The sequence below is a fragment of the Podarcis cretensis genome (assembly GCF_951804945.1).
Source record: "Podarcis cretensis genome assembly, chromosome: 10".
NCBI classification, from domain to species: domain Eukaryota; kingdom Metazoa; phylum Chordata; class Lepidosauria; order Squamata; family Lacertidae; genus Podarcis; species Podarcis cretensis.
Window position 1 is genome coordinate 51,542,908 of NC_137179.1, and position 12,974 is coordinate 51,555,881.

The window sequence follows — 12,974 nt, forward strand, 5'->3', positions numbered from 1 at the left end:
TGACAAGCCTCTCTTGAAATGACTATCCTGTAAGTTCTGGACTCCCTCCCTGCAGACTGAAGGTGTAAATAGGTGAATAAGCCATTTTCTTAAACTTACAATAGCCTCCGCTGTGTCTCAGTTCTCCAAAGGAACACAGACCCTGGGTGAGTGGGTGGCACCCAACTTTTGTAACAATATGTTGGTAGAGACCTTTTTTAAAAAACAGTTTCAATGACTAGCCGAGTGATCCTCAGAAGATCACTCCTGAAAATGTGTTGTTTCTGAAAACTGGTTGACTCTGTGTAGATCACCTCTGTGTAGATCACCAGATTGCAGGTCTGATTCTGGATGGGATACATTTAAATTGGGTACATCTGGAAGGCATCTGTTGACAATTCAAGCTGAAATTTGAATTGACCCTGTTGTTTTCCTGATGATTCCATTAGTAGTGTAAGGAAGGAAGGGTACTTTAGTAGTGTTATACTGGCTCTTTTCCCATTCTCCCCCAGCAGCAGCCAACCCTTTCCACCGATTCTTTCCTTTCCTCAAAACTGCTTCAGTCAACCTCCTGGTTGGGCTGGCCTTGGACTTTGGAAAGGATTGGGTAATAGGGCTTCAAAACATGGTCCCAGGTGGTGCTGTGAGGAATTGGGAGTAAGCCCTGGTACAGAAATCAGTGTCAACATGCATATTATTGGATTGTAGATGTGATAAATTGTGGCTTTATATATTCATATCAAATGATGCAGATTTGAATGCAGTTGTGTGGCTCTCACGTAGCATGGATTTATATCTACCGATTTCAGAGAAGGCAGTTGCACTAAACAACTGCCAAGCAAATCCCTTTTGTCTTTAAGCTTCTGTGTCATCCTGTTTTCTTTCTTTCTTTTTTTAAAGCTAGAAATACTACAGTTGCTATCAAACAAACAAGCTTTCAGAGTGGGAATTAATAGCCAAGGTAAGAAATGCTTACTAAGTACTCCAAAGAAATTAAGCTCTTTTGAGTCAAAGGAAAGTCCCTCCCTCTATTCATTTGTTTTTTCCCAAGAGTGGTAAGGAAAAAGCCACACGAAGCAAGGTATTAGGTTTACTGAGCAATGCATAGACACAACGTTAAATTAAACACAGTAACTTCAATATGTCATTTTCCTAAGGGTAGAAATCTGTTTGGGGAGGAAAGAAAATGACCCAGGATCACACATTTTTGTTTAACAAGGATCCTTTAAAAGATTTAGAGGATAGCCTCTGTGGGCTAACATATCAAAAGGATTGCCAAAATGAAATGGAGATGACAGCTGCTCCACATTCTTGGGAGCTCACAAAGTTTCTAAAATGGCACCAGCACTTTTGCCTTCTTTCCCATTTTAATAATACAGTGGTACCTCGGGTTACAGACGCTTCAGGTTACAGACTTGCTCACCCAGACATAGTACCTCAGGTTAAGAACTTTGCTTCAGGATGAGAACAGAAATCATGTGGCGGCAGTGCGACGGCAGTGGGAGGCCCCATTAGCTAAAGTGGTACCTCAGGTTAAGAACAGTTTCAGGTTAAGAATGGACCTCCAGAACGAATTAAGTTCTTAACCCGAGGTACCACTGTATCCTGCCTTTCCTCCAAGTTTCTTAACCAAACAGTCACCAAGGAGAGCAGGGAGTACCAGTCTAGGCCCAAAGCATGATCCAGAGGCCCAGACTGGCAACAGTCTAAGGCCAATATCATGGGAAGTTCAGGCAAGGTACAGCAAGGAGCAGGACATAGACTTGGGTGTGAAGCTACAAGGAGACCTGTGTTGTTTCCAGCAACTTGGAAGGTGAAAGTGGGGGGTCCTTATATACTCTGCACCCCCTGGAACACACTCTAATCACAGCCACTGCTAGTAAAGGACTTTCGGGTATTGCTTACTCAAGAGCCACCTACAACTCTGGATCCGTAGGCATATGCTTTGTCACCTCTCTCCAGCCTTCACCTCGACCTTTTTGGTACCAGCCTTTTCCAGGATTGGTGGTTCCACTGTCCCCCTTTCACAGCTCCACGGGTTCCTCAGCAGGTCTCCCACAAGAGGGGAGATCTTCAGCACCAGTTCCATGAGATCCTGCCCGATCTCCAAGATCCTTGCATATCTGTGGCATATCTGGTTCATCTGCTGCAGACCCAGTGTCTGCCACCAGGTCAGGGTTAGGCAGGATGGGCAGGGGTCTTGACTGCAAGTTTGGGCTCGGAATCGCAGCTGACTGAAGCACAGGTTAGATTTCCACCCCATTCCAAGAATATGATGATGTCATAGATCGACAGGTGCTAACTCTTCTGTTTACGATTGCAGGTCTGCTTGGAAAAAAACAAACATTTTTAAAATATACTTTATAGGTTTCAGCAAATGCAAAGTTACACACATAGAAATACCCCTACTAGATATAGGCACACACCTCATAAAATTCCTGTACAGCGTAGATGATAGCTTGTCATAAAGAAAATCCTGATATATGTATGTAGTTCTTCAACTTATCCACTGAGCCTGTAGATCAAAGAAAGCAGCTTTATATAACGATGAGTTGCTGTTTAACAATAAGAACATTTCTTTCCTTTTTCTTACTAAAAGGATACAGCTCAACCCTAGGCACATTTGCTTTGAAGCTCACCTCCCTGTGTTCCAATTTCATCTGTGTGCTTAGGATTGTCTACACTGAATCATGCTTGCTATGTGCCAGATCTACTACTTTAGATTCTGATGAGCATTTTGTCTTTTTGAATGAATATCCTGTCCCATCAGCCCATCATTTCAGGAGTTTTGATCTGACTCAAACAGGTAATTGAATCCCTGACTTCACATTCAAAATAGCGTTCCATAACATTCCTGTCTTCTTTACTAACAACCGCTACTATCAAAACACACCCACACCACAGACATTTACTGGTTAAACAGTCTCTTTTCTTAGGGAACCCTGGGAATTGTAGTTCAGCAAGGGAAATAGGCATCTCCTGGAACCCTTAGCAAACTACAGTTACCAGGATTCTTTGTTGGAAAAGATGACTGTCAAAGTGATAAAAATGCATAGCTGATGTCTCTTAATATGGCAGCTTTCTCTTAAGGGACAGACAGGCTCTTAGGATTCTGAGCAGAAGGATTCTCATCCAATTCATCAGTTCAACTGTGTGAGTGGAGTGGAGTGGAGTTCTTTTAGAAATAAAAAAGAACTTCACAGTTGGTACTTTATACTCCTGGGTCCCATAATAAATAATAATAATAAAAACAATAATTTTATTATTTATATCCCACACATCTGCACATCTGGCTGGGTTTCCCCAGCCACCCTGGGCAGCTTAAAGCATATATAAAACATGATAAAACACCAAACATTGAAAAACAATATCTTATACGGACAATAGAAAACTATCATAATCAGTTTACAGTTATGCCCAAATTAAAATAACCGCCAACCCCAACTCAAGAAAAACAAAACAGAGGAACCAAAATTAGAACCATTTAAAGCATTGTAAAACATTTTAGCCAGTTGCCCCAACCCAAGAGTTGTCCCAGCATCACTCCTCTGGCCTCCCAGGAGCCTCTTTCAGCTGTTCAGGGTGAGTGTGGGCCCCGCCCCCAAGGCCAGGTGCAAATGGGCCTTGCAGCAGGAAGCAGCCTTCCTTCCAATACTCACAGCAGCAACAGGTATGTAAATAAATATTTTCTTCCTCTCTGCACATAGTTCGTATTGATCATCATTCAGCTTGAAAGAAAGATTTTAAAAAAGATTTATCTTGTCTGTGTTTGTCAAAAAGAAAAAAAGAAAAGAAAGTATTTTCCTTTAAAGTAACTAATGTTTTGATAGCCTGGGGATTTGAATCAATGGTTCTTAATCAATATTTTGTATATACACAGTTATTGTTCCCCTTCGCTCTGCATACTTGGGGCTGGAAAGCAAAACACTAAGGACTGAAAATCGATAGGCTATGTTTGTGAACTTTACAGAAACTCAGAGAGGCAGAGAATTAGATATTCTCTAACTGTTGTTTTGGGGGCAGCTATGATGCAATAGATGTGGGTGGCACTGTGGTTAAACCCACATCAGAAGCTTGCCGATCAGAAGGTCGGAGGTTTGAATCCCCGCGATGGGGTGAGCTCCCATTGCTTGGTTCCTGCTGCTGACCACCTAGCAGTTTGAAAGCACCTCAAAGTGCAAGTAGGTACCACTCGGGCGGGAAGGTAAACGGCGTTTCCGTGTGCTGCTCTGGTTTGCCAGAAGCGGCTTAGTCATGCTGGCCACATGACCTGGAAGCTGCACGCCGGCTCCCTCGGCCAATAAAGTGAGATGAGCGCCGCAACCCCAGAGTCGTCCGCGACTGGACCACCCCACCCCACCCTGCATAATACTCAAGGCTAAGATACTTTGACACCTGAGGCAGCAAGCAAGCAAGCAAGCAAGCAAACAAACAAACAAACAAACCCCAGGCACTTTTCTCTCTTCCTGGTAATAGAAATACAATAATAATTTTTTTTAAAAAATCTAACAATTTCCTGCCCTTTCATGACTCTCATAAGCAGCTGCCTGAGATAGCTGCCTAATGATAGGGCTGGCTATTCAGCTCACTTTACTCCTAATTTATATCATATGTGTGGGTGGCCCTTGACCACGATAGTTCACAGAAAGGGCATAATATATGTACTTTGTAAAGGTAAGGTAAAGGGACCCCTGACAGTTAAGTCCAGTCATGAACGACTCTGAGGTTGCGGCTCTCATCTCACTTTACAGGCTGAGGGAGCCGGCATTTGTCTGCTTCTGCAGACAGTTTTTCCGGGTCATGTGGCCAGCATGACTAAGCCACTTCTGGCGAAAGCAAAGCAGTGTACGGAAACGCCGTTTACCTTCCCGCCGGAGCGGTACCTATTTATCTACTTGCACTGCGTGCTTTCGAACTGCTAGGTTGGCATGAGCTGGGACCGAAGAATGGGAGCTCACCCTGGGGATTCAAACCGCCGACCTCTCGATTGGTAAGCCCAAGCGGCACAGTGGTTTAGCCCACAGCGCCACCCGTGTCCCTCATGTACTTTGTACCACCGTTGTTTTTCTTTGTTTCTCCCCCTTTGCAAATTGAAGCAATTGTCGATTTCTACTGTGTCATAAGTGTAAATGATCTCAACTGCTTTCATTTTGTGAAGTTTTAAGATCACCTGTGATAGATTCACTGAAATCACCTGTGCCATTGATTGCCCTTTAATTAGAAGCTATTGTTAGTGCCCAAACCACATGGAAGCATAGGATGTAACTAAGCTTTGTCAATACTTCAGCTATTGTTTTGGGAACCTTATAACTACTGCAGAAACATACATCAGAATGCTTCTAAATTAGAGAAAGGCGATGAAGCACAATGTGATGATGATGTAGTCCTCTTGAAAATGGCTGACCAATGTAATATGCAATTTGATGTCCTGAAATGGTCTCTATTTCTTGAACTATAAAAATTGATGCCTTGTTTCCAAATGGATTAGAAACTTTGCTTTTGGTATTTGCTGCTGCATGCTGGCACTGAAAGCATCAATTGGCTTGCTTCCATATCAAAATGAAATTTATGCAATTAGTTCTGTACAGCCAACAGCACAGTAAAGATTCTTTCATCCCACCATAAATGTACCGTGCACTTTCCACATCACTTGCTGAACATGGGCAGCAGATGGCACCATTCCTCCCTGTCTTTCAGGGCTGAGAATAAATCCATATTGTATTAGCAGAGCTTTTCAAACCAACACTACAGACCTTTCAATAGTGCTTCCTAAGCTAGTGGAACAATTGAAGTCACACATTTGGAATAATACTTTGTTAACTGTTCTCGTTTGCTTTATGGGACATAAAATCTGCACAATCCTTCTGCAAATGAAGGTGACTTTTTCAATGCAGCCAGAATCTCCATCAATTGAATATTTGATTTTCTGGATTTACAATTTTACTCCTGTAGTTTCAGTAATAATTCTGGGATGTAACAACCACCTTTGGTTTAAGAGTAGAGACAAGGATGTTACATATTCTCCTGTACTCCAAACGGTGTGGAAATTGTGCAGCAATGCTCCAGCCATAGCCTGCATACCATTATGAGCAAAGGTGTCTGTTCAGTATCAAAGGCTATGCACACACCCCTGTTTGTTTTGCATCCAGTGTGCTCCCACTCCTGCACACTGGTTTGGGACATTAGGCACAATCTATATCTATCCTGTATCAATTCTGTTATTTCTTGTGAAATTCTGCATTTTGATGTGTTTTCCCCTAAGCTAGCTTCCATCTGAATTGAGAAAAAAAATGACCTAGCTGCATTTTAAGTCAGCAATGTGAAAACACCCTTATGCAGTGCTCACTTACAACCTTCAGCTTTGTATATCCAATTTTGCCATGGCCTTCCAGCCTCCATTTTCTTCTGCAAGATGAGGGTGCCAGTGAAGTTCCCAGGGACGGCCCTACCATTAAGCAGAGAGAGGCAGCTGCCTCAGGCGGCAGATGATCCAGGACAGGGAGTGGCAGGAAAGTACTGGAGGAAAGAGCTGTGTGTGTCTTTTCTGGCATTTAATAGCAGGCATGAATGGGTTAGCAGCTGCATCTTATTCATATTACTGTGGTTTTATTGCTTTACTATTTTCACATGTCCACTGACTTCAGATTAATTGTAACAGGAAGTCTGTAGATGCAATAGTAGTAGTAGTACCCTCCAACCTAGCTTGTTGTTCCCAGATGCACCATTAAATGCTATTGTTATTGTTGTAAAATTCATCTTTCAGTCCCGTTGACTTCAGGAAATGAAATTGGCGTGGACACCATCTTGTCCTTTGTCTCAGACTGCAAAATGTTTTGGGTTGGCTCTTAATATTTTGCACATATTTCTTTAATAAAACTTGCCTGCAGTGGCATGGCTTGCTCTTTGGAGGAAAGAATGTAAGAGCAGTGCAGATGCCGACCCCTCATCGCAATTCAGTGACTCCAATATTAAGTGGCTGTATCAATATGACGGAGTTGCTTCTCTGAGATTGGTGAAGGGGCAAGAAATTGTGAAACATTGATGCGGCAGAATGAATAATAAGTCAGGGAAGAGATTGGATACAGCAGTAATAATAATAATAATAATAATAATAATAATAATAATAATAATTTATTATTTGTACCCCGCCCATCTGGCTGGGTTTCCCCAGCCACTCTGGGCGGCTTCCAACAGAGATGAAAAATACACTAAAATGTCACATATTAAAAACTTCCCTGAATAGGGCTGCCTTCAGATGTTTTCTGAATGTCAGGTAGTTGTCCATCGCCTTGACATCCGATGGGAGGGCATTCCACAGGGCGGGCGCCACCACCGAGAAGGCCCTCTGCCTGGTTTCCTGCAACTTGGCCTCTCGCAGTGAGGGAACCGCCAGAAGGCCCTCGGAGCTGGACCTCAGTGTCCGGGCAGACCGATGGGGGAGGAGACGCTCCTTCAGATATACTGGACCGAGGCCATTTAGGGCTTTAAAGGTCAGCACCAACACTTTGAATTGTGCTCGGAAACGTACTGGGAGCCAATGTAGGTCTTTCAAGACCGGTGTTATATTGTCTCGGCGGCCGCTCCCAGTCACCAGTCTAGCTGCCGCATTCTGGATTAGTTGTAGTTTCTGGGTCACCTTCAAAGGTAGCCCCACGTAGAGCGCATTGCAGTAGTCCAAGCGGAAGATAACCAGAGCATATACCACTCTGGTGAGACAGTCTGCAGGCAGAGAGGGTCTCAGCCTACGTACCAGATGGAGCTGGTAAACAGCTGCCCTGGATACAGATTTGACCTGTGCCTCCATGGACAGCTGTGAGTCCAAAATGACTCCCAGGCTGTGCACCTGGTCCTTCAGGGGCACAGTTACCCCATTCAGGACCAGGGAATCCTCCACACCTGCCCGCCTCCTGTCCCCCAAAAACAGTACTTCTGTCTTGTCAGGATTCAACCTCAATCTGTTAGCCGCCATCCATCCTCCAACCGCCTCCAGACATTCACACAGGACCTTCACCGCCTTCACTGGTTCTGATTTAAAAGAGAGGTAGAGCTGGGTACATCTGCATACTGATGAACACCCAGCCCAAACCTCCTGATGATCTCTCCCAGTGGCTGCATGTAGATGTTGAAAAGCATGGGGGAGAGGACAGAACCCTGAGGCACCCCACAAGTGAGAGCCCAGGGGTCTGAACACTGAACTGGATCGAATGAAAAGATAAAATCCACAACAAATTGGTATAATGACCAGTTTTTGGATGAAGGGAGTCGGGAATAGACTCTGAAGAGGGTGGCAGAAACATGGTGAGCACTGGGATTCCTGCATCTTCTGCCTGTCACTGTGTTTCTGTTTCACTGTGCATTGCATCCTTGCTCCACTGGGCAGACTGTTTTTATCAGATAATGCCATTTCACCAACAAACTCAGTTACATCTACCACACAGCTGCCACTGAATATGTGGGATGTGACCTAAGTTGTAGCAAGTGCTGATTCTTACAGGTTTGTGGTGGCTGCCTTCACGTCCTTGCCCGGATCTTTGCTTGTTATTAGTGCCTGGGTTGGATATAGCTGTTGCAGGATTGTCTTAATTGTTAGCTGTATGTTTTATTCCTTCTGTCTGAAGTACTCTTCATTTTTTAAAAATTGTGTCCTACAATCGGATCACCTAGCAATGAAGGGCAACTGAAATAATAATAATAATAATAATAATAATAATAATAATAATAATAATAATAATAATAATATATACCCCACCCATCTGGCTGGGTCTCCCCAGCCACTCTGGGAAGCTCCCAACAGAATTTTAAAAACATGATAAAAGGTCAAACATTTAAAATTTCCCTAAACAGGGTTGCCTTCAAATGTCTTCTAAAAGTCAGATAGTTGTTTATTTCCTTGACATCTGATGGGAGGGCATTCCACAGGGCGGGCTCCGCTTCCAAGAAGGCCCTCTGCCTGGTTCCCTGTAACCTCACTTCTCACAGGGAGAGAACAGTCAGAAGGCCCTCAGCGTTGGACCTCAGTGTCTGGGCTGAATGATGGGAGTGGAGATGCTCCTTCAGGTATACTGGGCCGAGGCCATTTAGGGCTTTAAAGGTCAGTACCAAGACATTCTATCTCCATTTGTCCCCACTATGACATTAAAGGAGTCCAGTTCTGTGCGATCCTGAGGCTCAAAGGAGAAACATGCAGTGTCCAGTCCAAGTCAACACAGAGAGAAGAAAAGAACGGGACAAAGGACAGCTCCAAGGAGGCTTTGCTGGCTAAAGCCATCTCCTCTGAAGGCAGCTTCAAAAAATGTCTTCTCTGCAGGAAGCTAGACCTAATTGCAACTTTATGTAGGCTGGCCAGACCTAGTGTGTAGTAGATGTTACCCTTCTGGAGAAGCTGAATGTGTAGTGAAAGGCCCTCATTTTATTTTGCAGTGCTCTGCTCCTGTGTGGTTGGCAGATCCTCTGAGTCAGAGGATGGTGTTGGAGCTGAGTCCTCTGTTTGGAAGGGCCCCATAAAAGACACTGGCACTTCTCCCCTCAAGAAACTACCTTGGCTCTCATTCTCCTTGGATTCCTCCATCATGCACCAGAAGCCACACCCCTCTCCAGGTTGTGGTTCATGACAAGGAGTATGCAAACCGATTCAAAAGCACCTCTCTGTTGCAAATTCGCTTTAAAAAGAAGAAGACATACACTTCCAGGACAATAAGTTTAAACAGAAAACCTCACAGAATGACAAGGAAAACCTCACATCTCCCTTCACATTAGATACAGGTATGATACACACCGAAATTTGGCTAACTTGTGTTCATCCTCTAAGAGTGTCTCCATACTAGGATCCCAAATCAGTATACATTTTATAAACAATTGAATTTTCACAGATATAAGTGGTGCTTCATGATTTCTTTGTACTGAGTGCCAATAGTGTTGCGAAATGAAATGTGCACAGTTAAAAAAATTGTTTTATAGATGTCTGCCTAAAGTTGTTGATGGCAGCCTGTCTTTATCATAATTTTCTTGGTCAAGGAGGGTCTGGAATCCTCTTTTGGGCATTTTTGACTTAGAAGAGAAAGTGAGAGGTAGCACAACATTTCCGAAGCTCTTCAGCATTTTTTCAAATTAATACACAAAGCTACAAAATAGCATACATAAATATATAATACGTTACATGCATATGTAATACACATCTTGTGAATGTTTCCCAGGAAAAAATAAATAAGTAAAGAAGCAAGAACTACATAATATCACCATCCATTATAATCCCTTTGATCTACAACATCAAGCTAAGTTGCCAATTATTTATTAATATTCATTAGATTCATTAATTGTAAACAGTGAATAAGGTCAAATATTGTGTTGGAACTTGTCACTTCACTACATGATGAAAACTCACCAAATCTTACTTTTGATTAACAAACCTAAGAATAATTTGCTAAGCCAATAAACCTAAGCACCCAACAACAGCCCCATGGCACAGCTTTTCTAGTGAATTGGGGCTGCAGGGGAAGAAGGATGCTGGTATTTGTAAACAGTGTGAGCTTTCCAAAAATTCATATTCCATTATCAGCAAGGCATAAAACATCTAACAAAGAAAAAGATGCAGTGGAATCTATGGAATCAAAAGCACAATTCAGCTCTTTTTGAATTCACTTACACGAAGAGGAGGCATGGCCTTTTATATTGCAAAGACATGGTTCTGAAGGCAATATTCTGTTTCAGAATACGGAATATTCTGAAACAGACTTTCTTGCTGAATTCATTGTATTTCAAGCAACAGATGCCATTTAACAATATAAAGAACAACACCCCCAAAACATATAAAGCAGGCAGGAGGGAGCCAGTAACAAAGAGGAGGCAATAGATACTGGAGCCAGTGACTGATTAAGATGAAGTTGCAAAGAGAACGCCAGCAGAGTATAGGCAACTGGAAGGAAGACTAATGGGAATTACTGTATTTTTCGCTCTATAAGACGCACCAGACCATAAGATGCACCTAGTTTTTGGAGGAGGAATACAAGGAAAAAAATATTCTGAATTTCAGAAGCCAGAACAACAAGAGGGATTGCTACGCAGCGAAAGCAGCGATCCTTCTTGCTGTTCTGCCTTCTGGGATAGCAGCACAGCCTGCATTCGCTCCATAAGACACACACACATTTCCCCTTACTTTTTAGGAGGGAAAAAGTGAGTCTTATAGAGCAAAAAATATGGTATTCATGTTGCAACCCTCCAGCCCTCTCTAGCTAGACCTTGGAACTTTCCCAAGGCCATACTATCTCCTAAAGCCTTAGAACGTTTTCCTAGGCCATGATCCTCACCGGCCCTTCTTCATGCTCTCCTCAAGCACCTTTATCTGATTAGAATGTGTCCCTGAGCCCACTGGCGGAAGAAGAGGGGGTGGGGGGGCGCACTGCCCCCAGCAGCGTGATCCCAGTGGGGTTCCATCACGACTGCCCCCTGCCCATGCTGGGCGCCGCACCCCCACAGGTGGTGCACCACGCCCCCAGAATGCGTGCCCTGCCCCTGCAGGTGGCGTGCAACGCCCCTGGGACACACGCCATGCCCCTTTGGGTGGCGCACCCCATCCCTGGGACGCACGCCAGCCCCGCCAGCTCTCCGCCCCCGGTGCTGGAGCATGAAGCTCTGCCACTGCCTGAGCCGCCATCATGCCACTTGCTTGCCTGAACGGAGAGTGTGCCTGTAAAAGCCTCTGGCTTTTGCCTGGCTAGAATGCAACTACAAAGGTAAGAGTTGCACCCATTTCTCTGCCCGCTTTTGCCTTTGGCCCTGCCCAGTGTTCACTGCCAGTAGGCTGCCCATGGGGGTAAGGGGCTCTTGAGCTGCAGAGTGTCCCCAACGCCTGCTACTTGGCCTTAGCATCATTGCTCTTCCTGTCTGCTCCGTCTCCAGTTTCCTCCCCTTTCTACTTCTTTGGGAGTTTCCCCCCAGCGAGCACCGCACGGTGTCAGAATGAATGTTCATTTTGGAAATCAAATCGCAAGCAAGCGTTTCCTTCCCTCATTGTAAGCATAAAAGGGATGGTTTTATAATCTAGGAACACACATGCTTGAAAGCAACTTTTAAATTATATCAGCAGCATTCACACTGTATTAGCAAAACCCCTGTCATTAGAAAATTGTGGCGTAAGAGGGTTGGTAATAGGATACAAAAGATACTAATATGATTAGGGGATGATAATAGGATTTTTTGTTCATACCAATGGTTTTATTCTGCCCCAGCAAAGTTGATTTCCCTAATATGATATGATAGCATGGTAAACAGACACAGACCCTTCAGTACGCTGTGTCAAAACTGGGGTTAGGAAAGTTAGCAAGACGTACTTTTCATATTCACTTTAAAACTCTCCGTGATTATGGCACTTCTTTATGCCCACAGCACAGTTTGCCCTATGACGTTCAGCAGATATATGTCATGCCTAGTTCTGACCATGTACCAGGGTCCCATCACCTCCTGGCAAATAGAAGGGGAAGAAATGGAGGCAGTGAGAGATTTTACTTTCTTGGGCTCCATGATCACTGCAGATGGTGACAGCAGCCACGAAATTAAAAGACACCTGCTTCTTGGGAGAAAAGCAATGAAAAACCTAGACAGCATCTTAAAAAGTAGAGACATCACCTTGCCAACAAAGGTCCGTATAGTAAAAGCTATGGTTTTCCCAGTAGTGATGTATGGAAGTGAAAGCTGGACCATAAAGAAGGCTGATCGCCAAAGAATTGATGCTTTTGAATTATGGTGCTGGAGGAGACTCTTGAGAGTCCCATGGACTGCAAGAAGATAAAACATATCCATTCTTCAGAAAATCATCCCTGAGTGCTCACTAGAAGGACAGATCCTGAAGCTGAAGCTCCAATACTTTGGCCACCTCATGAGAAGAGAAGACTCCCTGGAAAAGACCCTGATGTTGGGAAAGATGGAGGGCACAAGGAGAAGGGGACGACAGAGGACGAGATGGTTGGATAGTGTTCTCAAAGCTACCAGCATGAGTTTGA